Below are 16172 nucleotides of genomic sequence, written 5' to 3' on the forward strand. Positions count from 1 at the left end.
GGATAGCCAGCACGGGTTTCTTGTGGGTAGGTCTTGTTTGACCAATCTCATTTCCTTCTATGACCAGGTGACCTATCACCTGGATAAGGGAGAAGAGATTGATGTCATATAGCTTGACTTCAAAAAAGCTTTTGATCTGGTATCCCACGATCACCTCTTGGCCAAACTGCCCAGTTGTGGCCTTGGCTCCACCACGATCCGCTGGCTGGGAAATTGGCTTCGTGGTCGGACCCAGAGGGTTGTGATTGATGGCAGTCACTCATCGTGGTGCCCTGTGACCAGTGGGGTCCCTCAAGGCTCTGTCCTGGGACCCATACTGTTCAACATATTCATTAACGATGTGGACATTGGAGTTAGGAGTGGACTGGCCAAGTTCGCCGATGACACCAAACTTTGGGGCAAAGCATCCACGCCAGAAGATAGGCGGGTGATCCAGGCTGACCTGGACAAGCTCAGCAAATGGGCAGACGAGAACCTCATGGTGTTTAAAACCGAAAAATGCAAGGTTCTCCACCTTGGGAGGAAAAACCTGCAGCACCCTTATAGGCTCAGCAGTGCTACGTTGGTTAGCACTACAGAAGAAAAAGACTTGGGGGTCATCATTGACCACAAGATGAACATGAGCCTGCAATGCGATGCTGCGGCTAGTAAAGCCACCAAAATGCTGGCGTGCATCCATAGATGCTTCTCGAGCAAATCCCGGGACGTCATTCTCCCCTTGTACTCGGCCCTGGTGAGGCCACAGCTGGAGTACTGTGTCCAGTTTTGGGCTCCACAATTCAAAAAGGATGTGGAGAAGCTTGAGAGAGTCTAGAGGAGAGCCACGCGCATGATCAGAGGTCAGGAAAACAGATCTTATGATGACAGGCTGAGAGCCATGGGACTCTTTAGCCTGGAAAAGCGCAGGCTCAGGGGTGATCTGATGGCCACCTATAAGTTTATCAGGGGTGACCACCAGGATCTGGGGGAATGTTTGTTCACCAGAGCGCCCCAAGGGATGACGAGGTCGAACGGTCACAAACTCCTGCAAGACCGTTTCAGGCTGGATATAAGGAAGAATTTCTTTACTGTCTGAGCCCCCAAGGTCTGGAACAGTCTGCCAGCGGAGGTGGTTCAAGCACCTACATTGAACACCTTCAAGAGTAAATTGGATGCTTATCTTGCTGGGATCCTATGACCCCAGCTGACTTCCTGCCCTTTGGGCGGGGGGCTGGACTCGATGATCTCCCGAGGTCCCTTCCAGCCCTAATATCTATGAAATCTATGAGAGAAAACCGGGATCCCTGATAAGGGCTGATCTCAGACACAGTCAGATTATAAACTCACAGCCTACTCTTATTTACCAGCGGTTTCTCTGTTTGGCTTTTAATGCAATGTAGCCTTCACATGAATTTTGTGGAGGATGCAAGAATCTTGATTTTGATATCTGCAATGGTTTATGTGACCTCTGGCCCCTTTATGGGCAAAAGGCATTGGAAGAGGTAATTTATTTAAATTCTTTGAAGGTCATATTTAGACAGTAGGAACTATATTTTTGGGGTTAAGTATAAATTTTGATTGTAGTGTGCCCAATACACAGCATCATTCTTTTGTGTAATAGAGGACATGATGCTAGAAATTAGAAATGTTTTTTCACAGGCTTGAATTTGAAAATGGATCTAGATTTTAGTCTGCTGAACTTTAAAGGATTTTTGCAGAGCTCTGTTGTGAAGGTGTTTTAATAACCGCATAGTTATTCTGCCAAGCATAATTCTAGTAATGATAGCAACTTATAGAAAGTTAGAATTTTAAAGTAATAATCTGTTGCTAATCTTTACACGTATGTGAGAAGTTGAGCCTATATCTGGCAAAGCTGGTTAAGATAGATGTTGCTGATTTTTTTGTTTGCATTATTTCAGAAATCTCGTTTCTCCAATATTGTCTAATGCTGTTTTGAAAGATACAGAATTTCCTCCTCTCAGGCTGAGGATGGTATAAATAAATAATAATGATGATGATTATTTATAGAACATCCAGAAATGTGCCTACACCTTGTATTCCTTATTTGTAGTGCCAAAACAGTTTCTTTGCATAGGGCACTAACCACATCCATTGCAGAGGCAGTCTCTGCACCCAGTTTTACAGGTTAAGGTCTTTGAACTTGTGTGCACTATGCATGGGATGTTACTGGAAGTACCCATCTATGCAGAAGTATTCATGGCATAATGTTTGTAGTATTGGACCTACATATAACAATAAAAGAAGCTGAGAACAACAAAAAAAGAGGCAGAATAAGGGTAGGAAGAAAGGGCATGGCAGTAGGGCATGACTGGTCACTTGGCAAGATAATGTAGGCAGTGAAAAGGCAGCAAAGAATATTCTAACTTTGTTATTATATGTAGTTCAAACTTAATTTGATTACATAGAATATATATTGTATATATAGACACGTGGACATGCATGCAGAGAAGTACAGAATTCTGACAGAAGTCAAGTGAACATGGAATATTTATTAGAGGAAATATCAGGATGATAGCTGCTTTTTTCTTTCTCCCCTAGTGACCAAAAAGGGACAAAGGTAACGTGGCCATTGGTGCTAATGGAGATCAGCATGGATCAAAGGAATATAACAGCTGCCAGTTAGGGAGGGAGGCAGTTAGGTGATGATGATTCCAGAATGAATCCAGGAATGCAGCCAGTTAGACAAGGATTATTTTGACAATTGCAATCAACCCTAACAATATCATCTGAATCTTCAAAAGTAAGGGGCAGCTGAGGGGAAAGAAAAGAGGTAAGCTGAATGTGTTAAACTCCATACTCATGACCAGGGATCCAGGTTTTCTCTGATGAAAAAATCCCCAATTTTTTGGATTAAAAAAGTAACCCAAAATCCACACTTTTCCATGATCAAAATGAAATGCCACTACATATATATATTGGTGGTGTTTCACTTTAATCAGAATGTGGATTTTGGGTTACATTTTTCAATCCAAAGATTGGGGAGATTTTTTTATTAGAGAAAACCAGGGATCCCTGCTCATGACTGACTGTTGAATGAGAAAAAAGGTCTGTCTTTTATATAGCGCAACTTGATTTTTACCACAGTAAAATGATTACTTAGCATTTATGTTAATTGATGAAGAGACATGGGAAAACTTGTTTTTGGAGCCAACCATAATAGGAGATTTCACTAAATTTCGCTATGTCTAGAAATCCTGTATAAAGAGGGTTGTCATAGTTATAGTTGCATTTTTGTCTGGCATTTTCATTAAAATAAAACATTTGATATTTTAGGTTTGCTGAATAGGTACCAAAGACCTAAATAAGAAACATGGAACATTATCGACAGTTTTCTGTTACTTTAAAAATTTCACAAGTGGAATACAGACATAGATGTAATTTAACCTGTTTATGTTATCGATGCATCTGATTCTAGATTGCCTGAAGAAAATGATCCTATTTAGAACTTGATAGGCCATTTCTGACAACCAAGGGTGAATTAAAAATATAAAAATTAAGCCAGGGTCCTTGGATTCAAGCCCAGTAGCCATGGGCAGCTCAAGCCCAGAGGTAAGTCTGAGGAGGACACTGTAGCACAGGGGCCAGCAACCTTTATCAGTAAGAACAACCCAGCCTCAGCCGAATGCAGGGTGGGTTGCTCTGATGGCATACGAGAAGTGCGGTGGTGAGGGAAGGGGAAGTGTTGCCTGTGTTCATGCTGGGGCCGGGCACTGACATTGCTTCTCTCGGCCCCCGCTCTCTGGCTGCAGCACAGGTGCAGCTTCCAGCTGGTGGGGAACCTGGAAGCTGTCTCCCCACAGCCACTACTTTTCCCTGCCCCCAGGCTGCAATGTGGGTGCAGCTGGAAGCTGGCCAGACCCAGCTCAGTTGCCCACTGGTTGGAAGGTGCACCCATGATGCGGCTGGGGTTCAGGGGTCCAGTGCTGTAGCAAGGTGTGGGGGAGTGGAGCAACCCCCTCCCCCAGGTGCAAAAGCGAAGGGGTGACAACAGGTGCTGCCGAGCCTGGGTGGGGCGCAGGATGGAGCTGTGAGTGGTTTGTTTGGCAGGGGCATGGGGATGGGGGAAGGGTGGCTCCCACCGCTGCATGCACTCCCAGGTAAGTGGCAGGGGGGGCATGTGACCCCTGGACCTGTGCGTGGGGCAAGGGGAGGCTACCGCTGCGGGCTTTTCTCCAGGTGCCAAACTTTGTTGCTGTGGCACTGCAGGTGGCAGGGAGAAATGGCAGTGATGTAGGAGCAACTTCCAGTTGCATGGCCCTAGCACAACTTCTCACTGCTCAGCCTGAGCACAGGTGCAAGTAGAGGCAAAGCCCTCTATCTTTGTGAGCTGGATCCAGTGGCTCCAAGGACCAGATTCAACCCACAGGCCGTACGTTCCCTTCCCCTGTGGTAGCAGGTATTACTACAACATGAGGGCTGATTACTGTCAGGCAGCTGCCTGCTAGGGTGGAATGTTTTGGCTGGGTTACTGCCAGGAAGAACAATCATTTTGAAGTTGGATGAAGGCAAGTTCATTAATGCCTGAAGTAGCAAGAGGTGTGGAGGAAGACAGATAAAATTGACGGCAAGGAAATTTCAATTTCATTTGCATTATTTTAAGGGAAGGAGTGTTTTGAAATGTTGATGGATCTAAATCACTTCGAAAATGTCAGCACAGGACAGCGTGACAGTTCTGAAACTTTATGCTGTCGAATGGCTTTGAAATGAAAAGTGTGCCGAAGCAGGACCTTTTGTGGGACTAGCTTCGATGCTGATATAATAGCATTTTCTGAAAAGAAAAACGTTTAATTGAAAAATGCCTGACCAGCTCTAACCACGATAAACTGCATATTGCTCTCTTGCTTATCATATTGCTGATCTGACATGATAAAGCAATAGGCCAAATCAGATATTATCAACTCAGCCGTTTTGTAAGATTGATGCCATATGATGCCTAATTGTGCAAGTGGTTGTGCCATTGGATACTCCTGTACCTGTATGCAGTGCTACAAAATTTGTAGTGTTAAGGCCCAATGAAACAAAAACCAAACATACCAAAATATAAAAAGGTTATAAATTCTTTGAAGTTTATAAGATCATAGGAAAGTAGGGCTGGAAGGACCTTGCATGGTCACCCAATCCAGCCCCTTGCTCAAAGCAGGATCATTCCTAACTAAACCATCCCAGCCAAGTATCTGTCTAACTTGCTTTTGAAAACTTCCAAGGATAGAAATTCTGGTGGTTTTTTTAGGTAGCCTGTTCCAATATTTTACCACCCTCATAGTCAGAAAGTTCCTCCAACTCTCCAGTTTAAATTTCTCTGGCTGCATCTTGAAACCATTACTCCTAGTTCTGTACAGCCACAGAGAAAAGTTACCTCATTATCCCTTGAAAAAATTAATAGTAGTTCATCAAAATTTATAATTACTTTAAAAGGTCACAAGTATTCCTCCTTTTCCATAATTAAATTAATGAACTTTCTTATGCAACAGTCTTTGCATGATTTTAACAAGAGGCAATGTTGTACTTTATTGAAGATTTCTATTTTGAAACCACAGATCCTTGTTCAGTTTTCACAGCTCTTTATTGCAGTCACAATTCTCCAAAAACATATGTTTATCCAATACTGTTTAAATGCTTTAGTGTAATTTTTTTTATAAGCATTCAGTAGCCTTTAAGTATATATCAAGGGGTGTTTAGTTTGCATAGCATTGCCTCTTGCATGACAATATAAAATAAAAAAAAGCTGCTCTTTACAAACATGATGTTCTTGTTTTACGTACTCAGTTTTCTTGTGTGCATCTCATTTTGCTTTCTGCATGTACATTTTGTTTCTACATATTGGAATCTGAAAATTGGGGATTTTTTTTTTATCAGAGAAAGCTAGGATCCCTGGTAATTACTGCCGAACTTTGCTAGTTCCTTGATGCAGTATTTCTGCTTGGTTTTAACGTGATCTGATGGTGGAGGAAGGTAGAGTGAGTGATCATACTGTAGCGTTTCATGTTTACCAATCAGAGTTTTCTTTTTTAGCTAGGCTCTGAGCTTTGTCACCGCATGATGAAAGGGCAATATACAATAATTATTTTGCATGTGACTTTCTAACTGAAGTCAATAGATGTAAAATACCCTAAATAATTCCTTACTTGATGCCCTTTCTGTTAAGCTCATCCAGCCCAACTCTAAATTAGCATTGAGATTTACATGCCCAGAAGGGCAGACATAATTCTAATGCCCAGGATTTGAGAATTGTATAAGGAAACTAATCTCTCCAAATCTAATCATCTTTTAATTTTACCTTAATGACTTCAACTGAACAAGATCAACAAGAAGCAAAGGTAAGTAACAGTATAATCAGGATAGCATAATAAAAAAGCCTTTGTTACAAACTGCTTCCAGCACCAATCCCTTCTTGGTTCAGTTTGTAGCCTTCGCTTCAGATGGAATGGCTTGAAAATGGCAAATTTTATCACCTCTGAGGGTCTTCACCATTTAGGACCATTGAGGTTCTGTAATGATATTTCCATCATTTCTAAAAGCTTCGGACAGCACCTCAAAACCAGCAGATGGATTGAGCAGATGTCTGTCTGTCTACCTAATTTGCAAATAATTTTGTGGTAAGAGAAAATCTTGGGAACCCAACCTAGTCCCTACAAGAAAAAGGAAAAAATGTATGCACTAGATTCAGTTTCCATTTATGCTTGTGCAACTCTAGACACATCAGAATCAAACCCATTGTCTCTAGACAAAAGAATTTCCTCAGTTTTTCTTTAAAAAGAGGAAAGATCTATAAATTGCCTTCTGAGTGGGGAAATAAAAAGCTTCTCATATTTGAATAGCAAAACACAATTTGCTTGATTATCCTGTTGTTCTTGACACGAGTGGAATTTTTTTCTGATGCAATCAAATAACGTTTTCATCTTGTTGTATATTTTCTGTCAGCAGATTAGACAAGCATTAGTGTTTCCATTGTGGTTTGTCTCTCTAAGGGCCCAATTCTACCACTATTATGATGCAATGTATCTTTCTCTGCAAACAGCCCCTTTGAAGTCATGAGTTGCCTGCAGACTGAGTTATTAGTTAGTGTAAGGATGGCAGAACAGTGCTCTTATTAATATAAACTGTATTGCTATGAAAATTATAAGTTGCAATAATATGTTTTCTACTGCAATTTAAACTACTACTGTTTTAAAAATTGCTCTCCTTATAGAAGTGCTCCTTGTTTAGCAGTTATTGTTTAACTAGTTAATCAAATTGTAATGAATATTTATCACCAGGGATCTTGGTTTTCTCTGTTTAAAAATTGCAAATTATCTCATTTAAAAAAATGTGAATTTTCTGATTAAAAAACACAAATTTTATTGATATATTTACAATGTTATATTGATATATTTATTATTTTAAACCTAAATCACTATAATAAAATAAATTTTAAATATCTATAACTTTTGGTATTTGATTTTGGGTTTTTTTTATCATGGAAAATCAGAGCTCCCCCTGCCCCTTTGCTTACCAGGACACAAGTCCATGCCCCTCACTCCCAAATCACAGCCCCCCAGCCCTGCTAGTGCCTCTTACTCCCTGCCCACAGCGATGGTGACAGGCTGGGCCTGGTGCTGGAAGCAAATGTGGCACAGAACCTGCAAACACAGGAGATAGTGTTGGGGGTGAGTAGCAGCAGGGAGTAGGTGGTGACCCAACTGCCAAAGACAGTCAGGCAGCAACCCTGGGGAGATCCCAGCCTGAGTCCTGTCTAGGGATCACAGAGGACCTTCAGCGCTGAAAGGTCCTGTGAAGTACAGGGCACAAAACGGCTGTTGGCTTTTACAGCTTGTAGCCTGTGGGTGACACAGAGCAGCCGAGGCTTGGGCAGGAGAAGTGCCCAACCAGGAGCCCTGGGCTGGGCTCAGGCCGGCCCCCTAATGGCTGGGCAGACCTGGCACTAAAGTTAGTACTGGGTCGCTTCTACATGTGAGTTAATGTGCTTTAACTAATTGCACCTAAATTTGATACCTGCATTTGCAGGTATTAAATGTAGGCGTAATTAGCTTAAATTCACCATTTTTAATGTGCATTAAGGGTGTGCACGTGTAGACATGCACCCTTAATGCACATTAAATTAGGCTAATACACATTATCACATCTCCTGTAGACATGCCCATAAAGGCTAATCTGTTGGCTGGAGAGAACATCGGTAGCCTACTCTTTATCCCAGAACATTTTCTGACCCTAGAAATTATGAAACTATGAAACAGAAGGATATTTTGCAGGATATATCCATAAGATCTTAACTTTTTTGTTAAGCCATGTAAGCTAGTGGTTCTCAACCAGTGAGCCATAAAGGGGCTCCCAAGGCTGGGTAAAAGAAGGTGCACTGACCAAACCCCATGAACATTCCTATAGTGCCAGGCAGAAGTATGCTGAGCAGTCATGCTGCTCCAGGCATGCCACATTCTGCATGGAAAGAAGTATAGCTTCCTTACTGCTGCACTACAGGCACTGAGAGATGGAACTATGTAGCCTCAGTGCAGCACCCCAGTAATGCAGCTAGCCTGTTCCCAGTTTAGTAATGAGTATGGGAGGGGCCAGCTTGGGTAACTCAGGGCTAGCTTTTGAGTAACTGATATGGTCAGGCAGCTATATAACACTACTTTCAGTTCTAGCCACACTACTTCCAGTCCTGAAGGTTGCACAGATCTCTTTAGAGTGATTAAGGGGGCAGCAAAAGGGTTGAGAGCAATTGGTCTAAGGCTAAGCTGTCATAGTTCTTTACATCATTGCTTTATCAATTTGACATCCACAGCTTTCCCTTGACACTGCCCACTGGTGCTTCTGGCAGAATAGTTTCGACAAAAGCATTATGACTTTAGGAAAGGTTCATTCCTTCCAGTAACTCTGTCCCTAAACTTAACTCTAACCCCACTGTCTGCCATAGTCATCACCAGGGAACCAGGTTTTCTCTGATTTAAGAAAATCCCTAATTTTCAGTTAAAAAAGTATCCCCAAATCTACATTTTCCTGTGATTTAAATGAAACACCACGTATATATAACACACACACACACTCACACACACGTCTGACAACCTACATTACCCAAATGTCCAGTATGTACACAAGGTGAGTGGTGCATCTAGCTGGTATGTAAACACCACCTTGAGGTTCTTTGTTTGAATGTCTGACATCAGCAACCTCGGAGGTCAGGGGCTGATGCCACCTGTCAACCTGAGTGAAGGTGTACTGTGTATCTTGAAAAGTAAAAGCAAACTTATACCAAGAATGGGCCAGCTGTGTGGGGATGCAGTCAGGAAGGCCAACAGTACCTTGTCATGCATCCACAGATGCATCTCAGGCAGGTCCAAGGAGGTGATCCTCCCCCTCTATGCAACACTGGTCAGGCCGCAGCTGGAGTACTGCATCCAGTTCTGGGCACCGCAGTTCAAGAGGGATGTGGACAACATGGAAAGGGTCCAGAGGAGGGTTACCCGCATGATCAGAGGGCAGCAGGGCAGGTCCTACAAGGAGAGGCTATGGGACCTGAACCTGTTAAGCTTCCACAAGAGAAGGCTGAGGGGGGATCTAGTGGCCTGTTACAAATTAGTTAGAGGGGACCAGCAGGCATTGGAGGAGTCCCTGTTCCCCTGAGCACTACCAGGAGTGATCAGGAATAGCAGTCACAAGCTGGCAGAGGGTAGATTCAGATTAGACATCAGGAGGTGCTACTTCACGGTCAGGGTGGCTAGGATCTGGAACCAACTTGCAAGAGAAGTGGTGCTGGCTTCTACCCTGGGAGTCTTTAAGAGAAGGCTAGATATACACCTTGCTGGGGTCATTTGACCCCAGTACTCTTTCCTGCCATGGCAGGGGTTCAGACTCGATGATCTGCTCAGGTCTCTTCCGACCCTAGAAACTATGAAACTATGAAGAATCAGGGTGCAGAGGGATTGCAACATCCATTAGACAAGTCCAGTACTGAGAACCACTTTGACCTTTCACTGATGGCTGCTATAATCTCTGGGAGCTTGGCTACCATGGATGCTCAGGGTGGTAACACCTTATTGAGAGCCTGATAGTCCACAATTAGCCACCAGGTTTTTCAGTCACTTTTCTGCACTGGCCAGATGGGACTATTATTTCTGCATAGCTTTTCAACCGGCACTTCTTGCTCAATCAAACCATCGATGACTTTCCTGATACCACTGACTGCTTCCTCTGGGAACATGTGCTGCTGCTGGGGGGCTAGATACCCTCCTTCTACTCTTTGTAATGCCTGACTCTTACCACACTCACTCTTACTCTGTGCCCAGACTTACTGGACCTACTGTGCCAGATCCCATACAGAAGGACTCCAGTCCCCTGGCACTTCTAATGTGCTGCTTCAGTCTCTACTCCTGTATCAGAGTCAGGGCTTTACATTTTTTAAAGATCCCAGTTAGCCAATCTTATTCTCACAGACAATTTCTGTAGTGTAGCAATACCTAGGATCGCTGCCCACCTCAATTTTGCTATTGCATATCTCTCATCCCCATGCAAAGGACTCCTGAATTCCGAATTCAATTTGATCTCTCAGGGAGGATCATACTTTTCTCCCCATTAAAGCTGTCCAACATCCCAGATTCAGCAGTCAGGTTTGGTGCTTCAAATTTCAAACTCAAAAGTGACACTGAGGTGCCTATATCCGCTAGCATTGGCTGAACCTCTGTTGCCCCACTGTCATTTTCCCACCAGATCATAACCACTGGCCATCTACACTGATCTATTTTAACGGGTGCCACAATTTCAGGGGATGAGACCAGAGTGATGGGGCATCCCTACTGGAAAATCCCAGGGCAGGGGCTTTCCACTTCCCCTTCCCCTTTCTTCTTCTCCTCATCCCCTGTGAGCTGCGATCCTGCACGATAAATCAGCAGGCAGTTTTCCATCAATATCATCCCTATTCTCATATTTCAATGACCAGTCTCTCAGGGTCATCCGGCCATCTCCCTGGAGATTTTCCATGCTAACCTCTACCACTACCACCTGCTATGGCTTCAACCTTTCTTCCCTGTCTTGACTGCCCAAAAGTCCAGGACACAAGATTACAAGCATTTGCTAACTGGTGTTCTATTCAGCTCAATGGAAGTTGGGCATCAGTTCCTTGAGCAGCCAGCCACAACTCTGGCAGAACACTGCTCAATAATGATTCCTTGGCACATCATAATTATATGGCAGCTGTCCTGCTATTCCAGCTGCCACATTCATAATCTTCTTTCTCTCTGTATACACCTCAGTTCTCTCTCTCTCTTTTTGCACCTCATTGTGGAACCTAGCTAGCAAGCTTTCATCCAGAAAGTACACCATCAACACATCCCTGTACATGTCAGCCATATTTCTCTATATCCCACACTTGGCATCACTGGGAAAGGTCCCCAAATCACCTTTGGTTATACATTCCCTGAGCAAAGCAATCAGGTCTTCACTCGAGTTGGCATGCAGGGATTCATAGATACATAGACATTCGGGCTGGAAGGGACCCTGAAGGATCATTGAGTCCAGCTCCCTGCCCCAGGGGCAGGAAGTCAGCAGGGATCATAGGAACCCAGCAAGATAAACATCCAAATGTGTCTTGAAGGTGTTCAAAATGGGTGCTTGAACCACTTCCAGTGACAGTCTATTCCAAACGTTGGGGGCTTGGACCATAAAGAAGTTCTTCCTTATGTCCAGCCTGAATCGGTCTCAGCAGAGTTGGTGACCATTTGATCTTGTCATCCCTTGGGGCACTCTGGTGAACCGACGTTCCCTCAGATCCTGGTGAGCACCCTTGATCAACTTATAGGTGGCCACAAGATTGCCCCGAGCCTGCGCTTTTCTAGGCTGAAGAGTCCCATGGCTCTCAGCCTCTCATCATAAGGTCTGTTTTCCTGACCTCTGATCATTTGCATGGATCTCCTCTGCACTCTCTCAAGCTTCTCCACATACTTTTTGAATTGTGGAGCCCAAAACTGGATGCAGTACTCCAGCTGGAGCCTCACCAAGTCTGAGTACAATGGGAGAATGACGTCCTGGGATTTGCTTGAGAAGCATCTATAGATGCAAGCCAGTATTTTGCTTGCTTTACTAGCTGCAGCATCACATTGAAGGCTTATGTTCATCTTGTGGTCAGTTATGACCCCCAGTCCCTTTCATCTGTAGTGCTAACCAGCATAGCACTGCTCAGTCTATAAGGTTGCTGCAGGTTTTTCCTCCCAAGGTGGAGAACCTTGCAGTTTTCAATGTTAAACACCATCAGGTTCTCATCTGCCCATCTCATGATCCTGTCAAGATCTGTCTGGATCACCCTTCTGTCCTCAGGTGTGGATGCTTTACCCCAGAGTTTGGTGTTGTCGGCGAACTTGGCCAGTCCACTTCTGACACCAATGTCTATATCATTGATGAAGATGTTAAAAAGTATAGGTCCTAAGACAGAGCCTTATGGGACTCTACTAGTCACAGCACACCACGACGATTGACTTCTGTCAACCACCACCCTCTGGGTCCTACCGCAGAGCCAATTCCCCAGCCAGTGGATTGTGGTGAGGTCAAGGCCACAGTCAGCCAGTTTTCTCAAGAGGTGATCATGAGATACCAGACCAAATGCTACTGCTGCCCGCCACCCGACTACAGTTTTCTTATTGACCAGACCAAAGATTTCCATGTTGCCTGGGGCTGCTCTGATGAATAGGGTTTTACTTCCATTCTCTGGATAGTGGGCTGTTACTGTTGCACTCCCGTGATGATGGCAGTGAGGTACAATGTTACCACTGATGCTATGGACTCTGGAGATGCAGATGGGGTCAGTGCTGCTTTGTGACATCTCTGATCCATGGGAACATCACTGTCTAGATCAAGGTTGTCCCAGTACCCTGAGGAGAGATCATAGGGTGGGGGAACAGCTCAGGATCATCTTCAGGGAATCTTCTGGTCTTCACAGCAGCCACAATTCCCTGAGCTCCTGACAACTGTCTTCTGAGTTTCCCTATTTCCTGGTAATCAGAACTCTTGGGGAAGTGATATCTTTTATTAGACCAGCTAGAAAGTTGCAAAAAAACCCCTCTTTATTTGCAAGCTTTTGAGCAACTATCTAGTTGGTTTAATAAAAATTTGCAAATAAAAAAAAGCTTGCAAATAAAGATTGTTTTTTGCAACTATTTAGTTGGTCTAATAAAATATATCGCCTCCCCAAGAGTTCTGATTACTTTTGCCTGCAGACCAACACGGGTACAACCTGTATCCTGTTTCTTAGCAACACTTCAGGTGGCTCACCTTCTCATGAGCTATCTCTTGCATCTCCTTAAAGACCTGTTATATCCCTGCCCTGGATTCCAATCTCATGTCCTTCCAAACCTGCAACTCCTCCTTTACTGGGCAATATTCCAGATCCTTCTAATCTACTTTCCTCATTGCAGCCTGAACCTCCACCATCTTATCCAGAGTCTGACTCACCATAGATTGAGCCTGTGCCTGCACCTGCACCTGCAGCTGCGCCTGCACCTGCCATCTCTTCACATCCTTACTGAGTGTGGCATTAGCACTCTTTTCCTCAGACAATTTTCCCTGCAGCCTGGACATGCAAAGATTTACACACCAGCAAAAGCCCATGCAATGAAGCTCCCTTATGCTTGCTCTTATCAAGCTTGGGTTTTACATTGCTGAGCATAACCCAAGCTGATTGCAGCTTGCTCCATGCACTCAGACATTTGAGCTTGTCACAGGACCATGGCAGCTCATAACTGACCTTCTACACAAAAGATGGTAATGCAGACAGGCAGGCATATCCCTGTTATGAAAGTAATGTTTGGATGTTTTCAGTTTCCCAGGATGTGTATATCTGTTGGCCTTAGACACCCTGTCTGCCTTGACGGCTGCAAAATTATATGAGAACCAGGCTTTTAGAAATCAATTAACCCTTGCCATTCTCCTATTGTTCTAATACAGTATGTACTTTAACTACAAGCCAATTCCTAAAAGCAAACCTCTACATATTATTTTCTAGCTATCACTCAGCATGGAGGGTATTTGTACATGAGTGTGGAAGCTGCTCCAATGTGTTGTAATTATAGCACATTATAGACTCGATTAATTGAATCTGCTGGAGCATGGTAAATACAGTGCTCTGGCAGCCTCCTGTGTCTCATGTATCAGTGTCCCTTCACTTCAAAATGGCAGTGGGCACATTTGAACTAAAGCTTGTTGAACACAAGCCGCAGCCTACCTGAGCTTGTTGCTGCAGCCTACCTTCACACTTCTGGATTATGTGTAAAAGTGCCTAGAGGTACAAGATTTAATGCGTATTAACTAAATCACATTCCTGCATGTGTAGATGTGCCCAGTCTCAACTAGTATGGACAACTGATTTGGGCTGGTACGGACAAATGTGAATGCAAGGGAATAGCCTTGATAGCCCAGTATGGTTCTTCCCATTCTATTTTCCATTGTTCCTAACTCAAGGCACCTTATAGGGACTTGTTTTTCAGAAAGTATTGAGCATCCAGCCCTCAAAAGCAGGACTTCTAAGGGATCTCAGATTGGGCGCTCAGAACCATTAATCACTAAAAAAATCCTGGACTGCTTGCCGCTCCATGTTTTTTATTTTATGCTTAGTTATAGTGATAGCCCAGCAATGCTTACTGGGTGCATCTACATGTGTGCTTTATTGCACATTAAAGTACTTCAAAGCATTAATGTCTACATGTGCATAACAATTACTGTGCAGTAGATTAATTTAAAGTGCTGTTTGCTATTACTGACAGACACAGGTACTAGAAAATAGCACTTTAAACTAATGTGTAGATGCTGATCTGGGAGCAAATTACTCCCAGTCAGCCCAGGTAGCAGGGGGCCACAACTGCTGCTTAGCTTAGTCCTGAGCTCCACACATCTTGGAGTGCCCCTGGAGCTGAGGAAACTTCCCCCTGACCCACCCCTGGAGATTGGGGCTAGACTTCTGTTCCCCTGCCACCTAAGAACTGCTCCTGGAGCCCCCTGGCAGACTGGAGCTGCCCCCAGTGCCTCCTGCCAACCCAGGGATGGCATCTGGGGGAGCCTGGAGCTTCCCCTGGCTTCTGTAGGGGGAAGGGTAGGGCAGGAGCATCCCTGGACTACACTGCTTCTGTTGGGCCCATATGCTCCCAACCCAGCTGCACATGTAGACATGTACCTGAGCACAGTTTAATGGACCTAAATTTACTGTGTAGTAAATTCAGGTACATTAATTGAACATGTAGATGTGCCCACTGTCACTCAGTGGGTGTGTCTACATGAGATGCTTTACTGCACAGCAGACTAATTGGCTGCACAGTAAAGCATCATTGTATGCATGTGCATGGCAATTAGGGTGCAGTAGATTAATTTACTGTCCTGCTGGGTAGTCCTGTCATATACAAGTGGTATACAGTATCACAGTAACGTACTGTGCTTAAATGCACATGTAGGCAGGGATGTCAGGATTAGTTTACTCTGGCTCAGATCACATTAATTGCACGTGTAGACACACCCGGTAGAATTTACTCACTCCAATAACTCTGTTCAAACAAGAGCAGAATTAGGCCCAACACTTAGATTGTGAAAAAAAACAAATACCACTGTACATTCAACTACCCACAGCTGTAGCTATCAAGATTTAGGAGTGCCCAGTGATCAGTCAGCAGCACTGAAGCAGATGAGATTATAACATGGGCAGCATAAATTAAGGATGCATTAAAAATCTGTTGAACATCTAAAAATGTGGAAAACCTTTAAATGTGTATATATTCTGATAATAATTGGATCGCCTAGATAAAGGCACTAAAACCTCAATCCCATGTAATCTCATTGATTTCACTGGGAATGACTATTCATATGACTATGCTCACATTTATAATAGTTACAGGATCAGGGTCTCAGAGTGCAGTGTATTCATTATTTCTATTAATAGAAGCTTTTAGGAATATGTTATTTGAATAGTCACTTTTCCTTCAACAATTAGTGTAGAAGAAAGCATTACATATTATAAACTTACACCTAAAGTAGGTTAAACTCATTTTATTATCCACGGGCAGAGGTAAATTGTGATGTAAATTAAATGACCAATTTATACAACATAAGAGCACTTCTTGATGTCTGCTGTGCCCAAACTTGGTATAATACCTAGACAATTATCAGAAATTACTTTTTGAAGTCTGCTATATAATAATGTAGCC

Source organism: Crocodylus siamensis, chromosome 1 (genome assembly GCF_052110815.1).
Source record: "Crocodylus siamensis isolate JL-2025a chromosome 1, ASM5211081v1, whole genome shotgun sequence".
NCBI classification, from domain to species: domain Eukaryota; kingdom Metazoa; phylum Chordata; order Crocodylia; family Crocodylidae; genus Crocodylus; species Crocodylus siamensis.